Source organism: Gastrolobium bilobum, unplaced genomic scaffold (assembly GCF_033153095.1).
Source record: "Gastrolobium bilobum isolate Gb01-03AN ecotype WA unplaced genomic scaffold, APGP_CSIRO_Gbil_v1 utg26223, whole genome shotgun sequence".
Taxonomy (NCBI): domain Eukaryota; kingdom Viridiplantae; phylum Streptophyta; class Magnoliopsida; order Fabales; family Fabaceae; genus Gastrolobium; species Gastrolobium bilobum.
Window position 1 is genome coordinate 52,409 of NW_026895900.1, and position 13,267 is coordinate 65,675.

Here is a 13,267-nt window from a genome sequence, read left to right on the forward strand (position 1 = left end):
ACAAGATGCCAGAAGAATTACACCGGAAAATGGAAGGAAGTATGAAAAACCGGATGAAGGAAAAAATCTGGCAGAATAACAGTGCAGAAAACTGGATGAAATTTCTGAAGGGGTCAGGGTCTATATATAGACAGTGACCGGTCACGATGAACCGTCGCCGGCAGCGAACCACCGTGACTGACAGCCATGAACGGGTACAACCGGTGACCGGTTTGGTTCAATTATGAATGAACACGTCGGATTGAACCGAAAGGTAAGAACCAGTTAGGTTCAAAAAGTTCAAAAAAACTCGGCGAAAAGAAACGTTTGGGTTGAAGAATCTGAAGGGAAGTAACGAATAAGGACAGAGGTATTTTGGACAAAAAATTAATAAAATAATTTAATAAAAATTACTTTTATTTCACACACACGTACGAACCGAACCGATCCGACAGCGACGGTGGCGCGCGCGCACATGTGTGTGGTGGACCAAATGCCACCTAGCTCCTCTTCCCTCCACAAAAGTGTAGTTCCCCAAGGGGAAATTTAGGAGTATGAGGTGGGAGCTTATAAATTCTCTCACCTCTTACTAGTTGTCCAATGTGGGACTTCTTAAAATCCACACACCCCTTCAACTTCCCTCTTTTCTTTTCTTCCTTAACCCACTTCTTATTCATAACCCATAGGATGTCTATAAAAATTCCAACAATCCCCCACATAGATAAAAAGTCAATTCATCGTGACTAAAATGCATAAGAATATAAATGCTAAGTGTAATTTCCTAAACGAGAAACAATTGCATCGAGATAGGTAGAGTTTCCTTTGAACCTTCCCTAGTGAAACTTATCGGATATACTCAGTCAATCGGTGGTCTGGGCGACTTGAACCGTCGACCTTTAGTGTATACCTAGACAATATAAGTCACACAATTGCTTCTCTAGCATTGTTGGTCCTCATTGTTGTGCCCATTTTGGCCTTGGCACACCTGTCTGGTTCTGCGAGTGTTCTAGAGAATCGGCCTTTATAAATTCTCATAGAAGTGGCCCTCTCTTCACACTCACATAGGTGATTGCTTGTGATGTCACTCAAAATACATCATCTGAACATATCAGATTAAAGAATCATTAAAAGCCTAAATGCTTACCCTCATAAATATACTGTCTTGTCATAGGAATGAGTATGAGTTATAGAAACTCCGTAGTGTTTTAACAGTCAATCATCACTTAGTTGTCTCTTTGAATCTAGTTCGTGGGATCTCCACTCATCAAGGTAGAGTTACCGCAATGATCAACAATTGATAGGCCTTAACCCATTCCTTTCGACAAATTCTCAACCAATTCTCTAGGAATCCCTGTGGTTAACGGATTCGCTATGTTCTCTTTAGACTTCACATAGTCAATTGTAGTGATTCCATTCGAGAGTAGTTGTCTTACAGTATCATGTCTATGACGTATATGTCTAGACTTAACGTTACACATGACGTTCTTGGCCTTTCCGATAGCGGCTTGGCTATCACAGTGTATGCATACGGCTGGTACCGATTTTGGCCAATTAGGAACATCCTCAATAAAATTACGAAGTCATTCGGCTTCTTCACCGGCTTTATCTAAAGCAATAAATTCTGCTTCCAAGGTTGACATTGTCATGTGTAAGAACCCGCACCGTTAATTAAGGAAGTTAATTAATTAATTATGTGAAATTAAGAAATAATTCCATAATTGACCCTAATAATTATTATGAGGCTTTAATGATTGTAGTAAGTGAGTAATAATGTTGGAAGCCGCTTTTCTAACGAAAAGTACAGATACCGATTCTGCTAGTCGGTATAAATGCGTGCCGATAAAGTATCCCAGAAAATTATTATAAGCGCATTAATATTCCTAGAATAATATGTAGGACTGTGATTTCAAGTTTCAAGTTAAAATAATGAGAACTGGTGCCAGAACTGATACTGGCTATGGAAAAGAGTGTACCGGAAAGGTGTTGCGAAAAATAAAATAAAAATATGATAAATCTTGTAAAATTGAGTAGGTTCTGAATCCTAAGTTTGGGATTAAAATGCTAAGCGTAGCATTTAGCGCTAATACTGTGTGTTTTATTCTTAAATGACTATATATACTTAAGAGGCACATGATCGTAGGTCTGATTTGCCACCCTACGTGCCTCTATTTTTCTAAAACACCTCCAGCCACCCTTGCCACCCTTCTTCTCCACTTGGTGAGCCAAAGTGAGCACCTTTGCTCTTGTTTTCTTCACAAAATACCTTGGTCTTGTGTGAGCTTTCTTGTGTGGAGAGGAGTCACCATTTCTGAGTCCTTGCTACTGCCTTGGTGGGTTCTTGTTGTTGTTTTGGTAGTGGTGTGGTGAGAGTAGGGGTGTAAATGGGCCAGGCTGGCCCAGCCCAGCCTACGGCCCGGCCTACATTGAGCCCAGCCCAGGCCCAGCCTTTCAGAAAAGTAGAGTAGGCTTAGGCTTATAAAATAGCTTTTTTAATAAATAGGCCATAGGCCAATTTTGTCAAGCCCGGCCTACAGCCTTGTAGGCTGGCCTATTTAATTTATTAAAATAAAATAATAAAATAATATTTATTTTATGTGGCAAAGACACAAAGTGCCAAATAGCAATATCTCTTACTTTTTGTGCTATTTTATTTTATGAAAGGAAAACTTGTCTAATGTCTCCAAATTTTACATGTTGTTGCAACTTAATACCATGGAACAATGGGTACCTTGCTGGATTATGATGTTACTGATGAAGATCTTTCAATAATACTCTTCTTTCCCTTGTCTTGATGGTGGTTTAAAGATTTTTAGATGAATGACATTCTCTTGTAGACTTTATTTCAGCATCTAGTAATTGTATTTTTCTTATTTTTCCCATTTCTTTGACTCTATTCCTCTATGATATACATTCTAGAGCTGAGGTATTATGTTGACTCTTTCTTGTTTGTCATTTTTTTCTTATGAGAAGTAGTGCATGCATGAATGGAACTTTCTTTGCTCTATACAATTATTTTTTTTGCTTAGTATATATAGTGGGAGGCCTACAAGGCCTGTAGGCCATGTCAGGCTTTCTTATTTTTGAAAATGGGCCGGACTTGGCCTACAAATAAAGCCTTTAATAGGCCAGTAGGCCAGATAGGCTAAATTTTTTTTGACGTAGGCTTGGGCCAGGATGGCCAAAGCCCAGCCCAGCCCAGCCCATTTACACCCCTAGGTGAGAGCCTTTGGTGATGACTTTTTGAGCTTCAAAGAGTCATCTTTGGGTGCAAAGAACTCATCTTTGTGTGCCATTTTCGTATTCCTTGGTAGACAGAATATTTGGAGCTGTTTGGTGAGCTCCAAAAGCACTCATTTCTCTGTTTTGAGCTTTGGGTAAGTGGTACAACCTTTAATCATGAGTTTAATGGGTTAAAGTTGGAGTCTTGGCATGTAATTTGTTAACATGAAGTAACCAACTCGTATGTGAACCTGTATATGCTTAAAAATGGAGTCTTGAACGTTTTTAATTGGTAAAAGTTGGGCCTTTGATGGATATCTTCGCGAAATGCAAAAACTGCATTCTATCGCGAAATATCCGGATATGGATATCCAGATATTGATATCCGGATATGGGGATCTGGATATCCGGATATTGATATATGTATATTGGCATAAAGATATCCGGATATTGATATCCGGATATGTCCCCGACATATATCCGGATATTCTGGATTTTCGAAGAACAGTAGCTGCACTGTTCATACAGAAGGCTATTGGGGGTTTGTGGACCCTAGTTTGAGGAAGTTGAACTTCTGTAATAATTAACCAAGTCAGAATCTAAGTGATTAAGGGCTTGTGGTTTTGTGAGAAGCCTTAAGTCGTAAAACGTAAAAGAGAAACGTTGTCTTTATGTTTACGCTTATGAGCTATGTTTATTGATATGATTGCTGGTCCAAATCAGATTGTGATTCTGCTGTGTTTGGACTTTGAGCATTGGTTGGACTCTTGGCTTGAATTGTTAGCTTGCAAGGTAAGCTTTCGTGTATTCGGTTTAGCCATTGTTGGTTCCACCATGTCCCATGGGGTATGGTTATAAGCATGTTGTGTTACATGCTTTGATAATTGAAATGCTTTTGAGCTGTTAAGTGCAAATGCTTATGATATGTATGTGGTGTTCACCCGATGGGATGTGATCCTAAGGGTAGGTACGGCAGGGCGCGTACTATGTGGGTAATAAACGTATTCCTACATTTCTCTGGCCAGTAGATTATAGCATTGACACACATGACATGATTATCTGCCATTTTGCACTATTTTGGAAATAATGTTGATAAACTGTTTTTGAACTTATATTGCACATGTAAGTGAGTTTGGGGTGGAAGATCTGTGATGACCCCTTGTCTTACTGAGATTTCTTGTGTAGAGATCTCACCCCACGTTTGGGGACGCTTATTTCAGGTTCAGGTAACTTGGGGGCTGATGTCTCTGACGGGAGGATGTCGGAGCTTAGTTGATGATTATTGCTGTTTATATGCTGACATGTTTGGATGCTGGATATATATGTTGATGTTATGTTGTTAGCTTGCTTTTAGTATGTTGCTGTTGTTGAGACTGTTGTTGGGCTTGTGCCTTATTTGGGTGAGCATGAGGTTTGTCCATGCCACTTTAATTTCTGTTATGTTTAAGTTTAACTGAGTTGTATAAACTATCAGGGTTGTTCGGTCTACGTGTTGTAGTTTCGTGACTAGAGACATATTTATGTTATTAATTTAATGAGGTATTTCAGTTAGCTGTCTTTTGCAATTTACATACAGACAATGTTTTGAAAATGATTAAGTATCAAGTTGGTAATGAGTGATGGCGTCATAATTGAAAAGAAAAAGATATTCCGCATTTTTAATTAAGCGCAGCTTAATACGATGATATGATAACATTATCGGATATATACGGGGTGTTACACCATGCAAGTCTGCTTGGACGATTTCCAAGACACAGCACCCCTACCAAGGGTGAATACATATCCACTTGTGGATCTAGTGTCGTTAGAGCTGGTGATCCAATTTGCATCACAATACCCTTCTATAACATCAAGATACTTCTCATAATGCAAAGCAAAGTCTAGCTTGACATGATTAATGATGCCTGTGATTGTTACTCCCTTAATGTTCTAGGAACACGCCTTGGTTGAGACCTGTAGGCTTATATGCCGAGCCAATAGGCTGGACGTTGCGTGGTATTGGCATCGACCATTCCAGCTTCGTCGTATTTTGTATCTCTATGTTCCCCTATTTCTCTAAATCCCTTGCTTTATCCCGTTTTCAAGATGTTATTTTATGTTATTTATATGCATCGAAGTGAGCCATTGGGCGGAGTATTCTCCGGAACCTCTGGGTTACTGAGATATATTCGTATATCTCACCCCGTCTTGGGGGCTTTATTTCAGGAGGTAGCGGTGGTGCAGGAGCGGCGGGCAAGAAGCCCGTATGATGATTAGCTAGAGGACTTTATATTTTGCATTTTGATAGCCACTGGGCTTAGGCTAGACTTAGTGCATGAACATTGCATATCTATTTAGGAGGAGATTCATTGTCATATTTGTTCATGTCATTTTGCCTAAGTCTAGTTACATGTGTCATTTTAAGGGTTATTCTTTATGTTGTAATTAAAGATTAAGAATTGTAAGTTGTAATATGTAATGGAGAAATTGTAAATTGTACATGGATACTGATGTAATATGGAAGCATGTAATATGATGAAAGGGCAATAGGTCTATTTTAGGATTATGATTATGTGTATGTTTAGAAAATGCATGCAAATGGACATTAGTGATTGAAATGTGTCAAGTGTAATAAAGTAAGCAATATGGTATGAATTGAGTAATTAGATATAAACTGTGAAGGGTTGTAAGAGTCCCAAGGCATTGCTGGTCCTTGTATGTGCCACCCTATGATTATTAGGTACAATTTGAGGTCTTAGATCACTTTGCAAATTTGGGAATTTTTGTAAAAACAAAGGAAACTCTGGCGAATTTTCTAGAAATTGACATAATTTAGGCGAACTTCGGGAGAGCATATCTCCCTCCATAGAGGTCCGATAGGGACGTTCCATACGCTGTTTTGAAGCTTGAGATGTCCTCTATCTTTTGGTAAAATTTAGTAAAAATCTGGGTTGGACGTCGGCTTGTAAGAGGAAGAGAACGCGGACTGTTCAGTGGCTACTGCACATTGGGCAGTTCTGGACCAAGTTTGGGAAATTTATTCCCGCTTCATTCCTTGGTCAAATTAAGTGTATGATATATCAAATTAAATCTTGAGGTGTCTAGTTTGTTGTATAAAAATTTGAGAGCAATATGTTGAGTGTATTTTCTGCAGTAATTCGTTGAGTGAGGGATGTTTGGAGCTGTTTTGGGGTTGACTGGCAGCTTTGCTTGTCCAACTTCAAACGACGATATTCGGAGCAAACGTGCTCTAAATAACTCGTGTGATAGCTTCCTAGAAAAGTAATTGAGTGTAGAATAACATATCAAAATATGGGAGGCTTGTAGAATGCAGTTTGTCCGCTGAAAATTAATGACCGAACCATGTTCAGTTAGGTAGAAAACGTAAAAGTGAGAAATTAGCTAAGTGGGTTTATCCATTAGTGACTTGTAGGAAGTCAAATATGTTATAAAATTAGTTTAAATAATTATTCTGCAAAGAGTTTACAGTTACGGTCACAGCTTTTATTTATTACGCCTTTTATTGTTTTGAATGTTCACGTAATAAACGGAAAAAGTTTACTCGCATTTTTATAAATAAATTGCTGTGATTGTAACTGCGCTTAATATCATAATTAATGTTAACAATTCTGGTGTACAACAGGCTGTTACATTAAGTCTTTCACTTAAGCATTTAATTATGCAACGTTTCTATACCATATGCATGTCTAACCGGTTGCAAACTAGGGTGTTACATGAACACACTTGGTGGGGGGTGTTGTTTCTTGGGAATCATCAAAGCAAGCATGTATTACAAGGTCGGCCATGGAAGCAAAATCCTATTGCCTCATATAGAGTTAGTAGGGTAGCTGAGTGGCTGCGTGACTTCCTTTGGGGTATTTCAAATTGTCTAAAATCAGTGTTTTCTATGTGCATCCACTATGATAGTAAGGTAGCAGTTGTAACAGCCCGTTACATACTGGTGTTGTTAACATTGATTATGATATTAAGCGCAGTTATATTCACAGCAGTTCATTTAAAAAATGCGAGTAAACTTTTTCCTTTTCATTACGTGAGCATTTAAAATCAATAATAAAACGTAATGATAAAAAGATGTGATCATAACTGAAATCTAAACGCGGAATCATTAAAACAATTGTCTAACTATCATATAGTTTTTATCTTAAGTCATTAAGGGGTTCCCAAAACCTACTTAGCATAATTCTCACTTTTACGGTTTTTACATAACTGAACATGGTTTAGTAATCTGGACATTGCGAGAGATTTAGTGGTTACAAGCCTCTTGTAACACCCCGTCTGCAGTTGGTGTATTAGCATACATATGGGATTTAATGTGAAGCTTGCAATAATTAATCACAGAAGCAATAACTGTTTTCTTCAAATAAATCAGGCTAATCCTCATGATGGATTAACTGTTTCTTTTAATAACAATCCTTATGTAATTGCAACACTATAATAAAAATCTGAAATACCTCGTACTCATAAATAACAAATCAAAAGCATCCATAATCCATGGTGCTACAATACAAATACTCAAGTCAACAAATAACAGATTATTTAATAGTGGCATAGATAACCCCTATGCTCACATCAAATAACAACATAATCCATCAAGTCTAGTCATAAGAAAGTCTCATCATAGAAGAATGAATAATTATAATATGCATGGCTCATAACAATAATGAAATCTCTATGCTGGCCTCTTGCCTCTATTAGTGTCCGTCTCACGAACGTCATTTCCTGAAAATGTGCCCCAAAAATGGGTGAGATTTCTAACAGAAATCTCAGTAAGATAAGGGGTCCTCAAGGGATCCTCCACCCCAAGCTCACTTACTGGTATAATATAAGTTCTAAAACAGTGCATACAGTATATAAAGAAGCAGATTAATAACAAGATAAAGGGAATGACTATATCGGGCCATTTATAGCAATAAACAATGCAGTATATGAAATGAGCATGCCATGCAATATATCAAATAATGTACAATGCTGCATATATTCATGTCATGTGTGTATGCATCCAACCGGCCAAAGAATAAAAGGTAGGGATTACGCATGTCTGCAACCTACAGTATTAGGCTCCTCCCTTATACCTCACCCACGGAGTTACCATCTTGTATGTTGCCCACATACTAGGGGTTTACTGTCTAGGGTGGAGCAACTCACATACATAACGTATGGCAAATGCACTATATCATAATTCAGCTCAAAAACATATCCAATACTCATAATAGAAACAAATATTATTTCATAAAACATACCATGCACATAAACCAATCCCCCATGGGGTTTGGTAGAACAAGCAACGGATAAAACCGAAGACCAAAAGCTTACCTGTATCGGTAAAGTCCTCTAATACCAACTCAGTATCACGTGGTCACCAACAACCAAAAAATCCAGCGAGTCACAATCTGGTTTAATGGCAAATACATCATCAATAATCATACCTTACAATTTCATGTCAAATTGAACATGTTTTCTTTTTCGTTTAGCGTAGTGCAGGCTTCTCCCAAAGCCCCCAAGCACAAACTGTCTTTATCATTTTTAAAAATGCAGTTGCAAATATTTACCAAATATTGTAACATTTTAATATGTTAAACTAGACATCTCAAGCTTTCCAAAGACATATTTTATGTCTCAATCAAAATTATATAACTTCGGTTATGATTTTCGCCAAGTTCTTACAACAAACTGGATTTCCAGCAATAAGGTTGCGACTTCAAACATAAACTTCGATCAATCCACTTATCCAATGGATATGAAAATTTATAGGTTTGTATCCCTATGTGTTAGCTTCACATACGTCAAAACCTCACTCAATTTGGAGCTCTGTAGCTCGCGATATCGCGATTTTACAAAACTAGGTCGCTGCTGTCTCGCGAAGTATTCGATTGCTGCATTTTTCCAGAAAGAATTCGAATACTAACCGAAAAGTATTCGAATACTTCTTCGACAGAATGCAGAAAATTAATTTTTTAAGGTATAATTGACCTCCAATGATCTCCCAAACTTGTTTATTCGAATCACTAAGGTACCATTTGCTTATGTATTTTGTGAAGCTCCTTGCCTTTCCATTAGTGCTAAAAGACAAAATGTACAAATTGTAGTAATGAATAGCGTCCCTCGATATTTCCCTTATAAGTGGATACCATCTATCTGGATAATCGGCTTGCAATAATTAAAGGCATCAACACACTATTTGAATGTTTAACAAAATGATCATTCAGATCCAACTTATAAATAGCCCCTAGTGAAAATAGCAACATGTAATCCAACCATTTTTTGCATAAATGCGTAAGACTCATCCTAATCTCCATAAATTTTGACAATTTCTTTTTGTTTTTCCTTCCGCGTCTTTCTGAATGATATATGAAACCCATGATTTGTTGCTATCCTTTCCTGGATTAGAGCAATTTTAACATTGGGCTCCTCCCTTATCATTTCTGCATGTCAACAAAAAATTATGTATTAATAATTATCTGGAAATAAACACTAAAATTTTTATAGTTGTCATACCTAAGATCATTGAACAAATGAAATTAGAGTCTAGCTGCTTATGATCTTAGGAAAGAAATTTGATTAACGTATGTATGTTCATTAACTCATTTGTCGATAACCCATTCAGTGTTTAGGGAGTCATTGGACTCCCAATCGCATTTGAACCTTTAAAATGGGAATATGCAGACTTCAGTTTGAAATTCTGCATCCTGTTGGAGAAGTATTTGAATACTTTTTGTGTAGTATTCGAATACTTGTCCACAGGTAGTCGAATACTCCTTGCTGGAGTATGGGGATACTTTTCTGAGAAGAAAAGTATTCGGATACCTTGAAGAAGTAGTCGAATACTGGGTAGTATTCGAATACTTGGGTATGTGGTATTCCGATACCTTGTAGTATTCGGATACTGGGGGAAAAATATTTCGATACTTTGTAGTATTCGAATACTTGAGAAAAAGTATTCTGATACTTTCTGGAGAGCTGGAGTATTCGAATACTACTCGTGGAGTATTTGAATACCTCCTGCAGAAACAACATGAAATGAAGGAAAATGAGTAAGAAAGCTTTAATCACTTAATGTAACCTTGAGTAATGGTTATTAATGATGAACTACTGTATTATCAGATTGTGATTGAGCTGTGTTGTGGACTTTGAGCTTGTGTGGACTCTTGGCTTGGATAGTTAGCTTGCAAGGTAAGCTTTCGTGTCCTCGGTTTAGCCATTGTGTGGTTCCACCATACCCCATGGGGGAATGGTTTATATGCATGCTGTGTTTACATGCTTTTATACTTGAAATGCTTTTGAGCTGATATGTGCAATGACTTATAATATGTATGTGTTGTTCCACTTAGACAGTAAGCCTGAGTATGTGGCGTCATACAAGATGGTGAGACTGTGGGTGAGTGCAAGTGGCGTCTTGCACTATTTGTAAGAGATAGACGTATATCCTGCATTCCTCTGGCCAGTAGAATAGTATTGCACACATGACATGATTATCTATTGCATTGCACTAATTTTGGAACTTATACTGTTTAACTGTTTTCGAACTTATATTGCATATGTAAGTGAGCTTGGGGTGGAAGACCCTTGAGGACCCCTTGCCTTACTGAGATTTCTGTTTAGAGATCTCACCCCACGTTTGGGGCGCTTATTTCAGGTTCAGGTAATGCGGAGGTTGAGACCTCTAATGGTAGGAGGCCAGAGCTTAGCTGATATGTCTGCTTTGATGATTATGCTTTTGATGCTAGATATGCATGTTGCTATTCTGTTATTAGCTTTATGATTATGTTGTCGCTGTTGAGACTCTGTTGGTGATGTGTTTATTTGGTGAGCATGATGATTGTCCATGCCACATTGACTTGACTCTTTGTCTTATTTTTTTAGTTTTGGGTTGTATTAATGTATTAGGATATTTTCCGGACTGCGTGTTGTAGTTCCGTGACTTAGATACTCACTGCTATTTATATATTGAGGTATTTCAGTTAGTTGTCTTTTGCAATTTACATACAGGAAATATTTTGAAATGAATTAAGTAACTCAACTTGGTTAATGATAATGACGTCATAATTGAATGTAAAAAGTTATTCCGCATTTTATTTAATTAAGCGTGGCTTCATACAATGACATCTTAACAAACCGGGTATACACGAGGTGTTACATACCCCACCCTCAATGGACAATCATCATTGTGATATTCCACCATGAAAAACTGCTTTACTACCATCTACACATCGTGTTTGCATTGAAACACCTAGTCCTTATACAGCTCTTGACCCATCTGGCAATTGGGTAGTTGCGCTTCCTCCATTGCAAGCAACTCCTGATCTGGGTGTGCCCAATTAATATGCGTATAATGACTTGTTTAAGACTAAAATGGAACACTCTCATGTCCTGTATAAGCACACATGCGTAGGAAAATCAACTGTGTAGTTGAGAATTATGTTCGAAAATTTTTCATTAATTAGACTTACTAACTTGCCACTGGCAGGTTATGCATTCAACAATGACTGGTGAATGAAACAAATGACACACTGCGGTAGACGGATATAAATCAAAATCACCATCGACATAGGTGTCTGATGAGTCACTATATAGAACAACACCTTCATCCACCTCATCGTCGGAGCTATCCATACGCCATATCAGATCATACTTATATTGGGAAGGAACCATTTCAATTAACATTTTTGGGGTGGGGTCGGTGGGGAAATCACATACCTATCTTCAGAATTAAAATGTGGGTCCCTATTAATGTCAATGTAGTGAATTAAAGGGAGGGAATGTTAACTGTTAGATAGTCCACCATAGTATACTTTCACATACAGTTAAATAAATGCGGAGTCTCGATCATTTTGAAATGCATCTACTACTAACGCGACATCTTCATCTTCAACAATCTCCACAGGAACCCAACTCTCTTTACATGAGGTACATCTAGCAGTCAACCGAGATTGGATTGACCCGTTGTAATCTCAACTTCTTGTATATTGTCTTCTTTAGATCATTATTATTACACCGGAGGCTCATGCGAAATATTTCGTATCTCCTTCAAAAACCTGACCCTTGAGGCCAAAATATCTCCTCCCATTATAATACATAATGACAATTTTTGAATCATCACTGTCACTCATTTTGTAAAAAAAAAAAAGGAGGAAGAAGTAAGATAGACAAATGCAAACACATAGGGATGTTTCGAATTAAGAGAAATTTGAGGAATTATATGTTATGAGCATAGATAAGTATGAAATGGGGAAGATGGGGAGGGGGGGGGGGGAGGTTATATTGCATTGAACTCATTGGGACTACTAGCGAGTTTCTTACACGTGATAGGTAGACATATACTAGCTTCTTAGTGGTAGCAAGTTCTTTTCTAACATGTCAAACTGTACTCACTGCCATTTACAACGAGTTTATATCTGCATGCCACATGTCCCAGTTTTGCAAAAAGGAAAGGCTGACAACTTTGACCATTATACTTGCAGCGAGTTTGGTGTCCTTAGGAAATGCGCCAGTGGCATAACCAAACTCGCTAGTAGTTGTAGCGAGTGTAGAGACGTAGCATTCTAACAAATTTTCTGGCGAGCATGGACATTTCGACAAATTATTTTAAGAGTAAATACCCTTTTCAGTCCTCATCAAATTTTACATGCCCATTTTAGTCCCTAGCAAATAAAAAGACTATTCGTGGTTCCTAAGAAATTCAAAGTGGACCCATTTTAGCCCTTTTGAGGGACTAATGTGGGTCTTTTTTTGAATTTGTGAGGGACCACAATTTCAACTAAATAGGTCCATTTTAAATTTTTTAGGGGCCACAAATAATTTTTTTATTTACTAAAAACTAAAGTGGACATCGTAAAATTTGCTAAGAACAAAAAAAATATTTACTCTCATTCTAAAAAGGTGGCAGTAGGATAAATGTCCCAATAACTAACGTACATTTGTTCAACACTTGCGTTAGGTTTGCAAGGAGAAGGCGGTGAAACAAGGACTTTGTGTTTTTGATGCAAGGAAATTAATTTTTTTTTTTGGAAATAGGAAACTAATTTTTTTAAGTCTAGTGGATAAATTTTTGCAAGGATTTAATCATCTCATT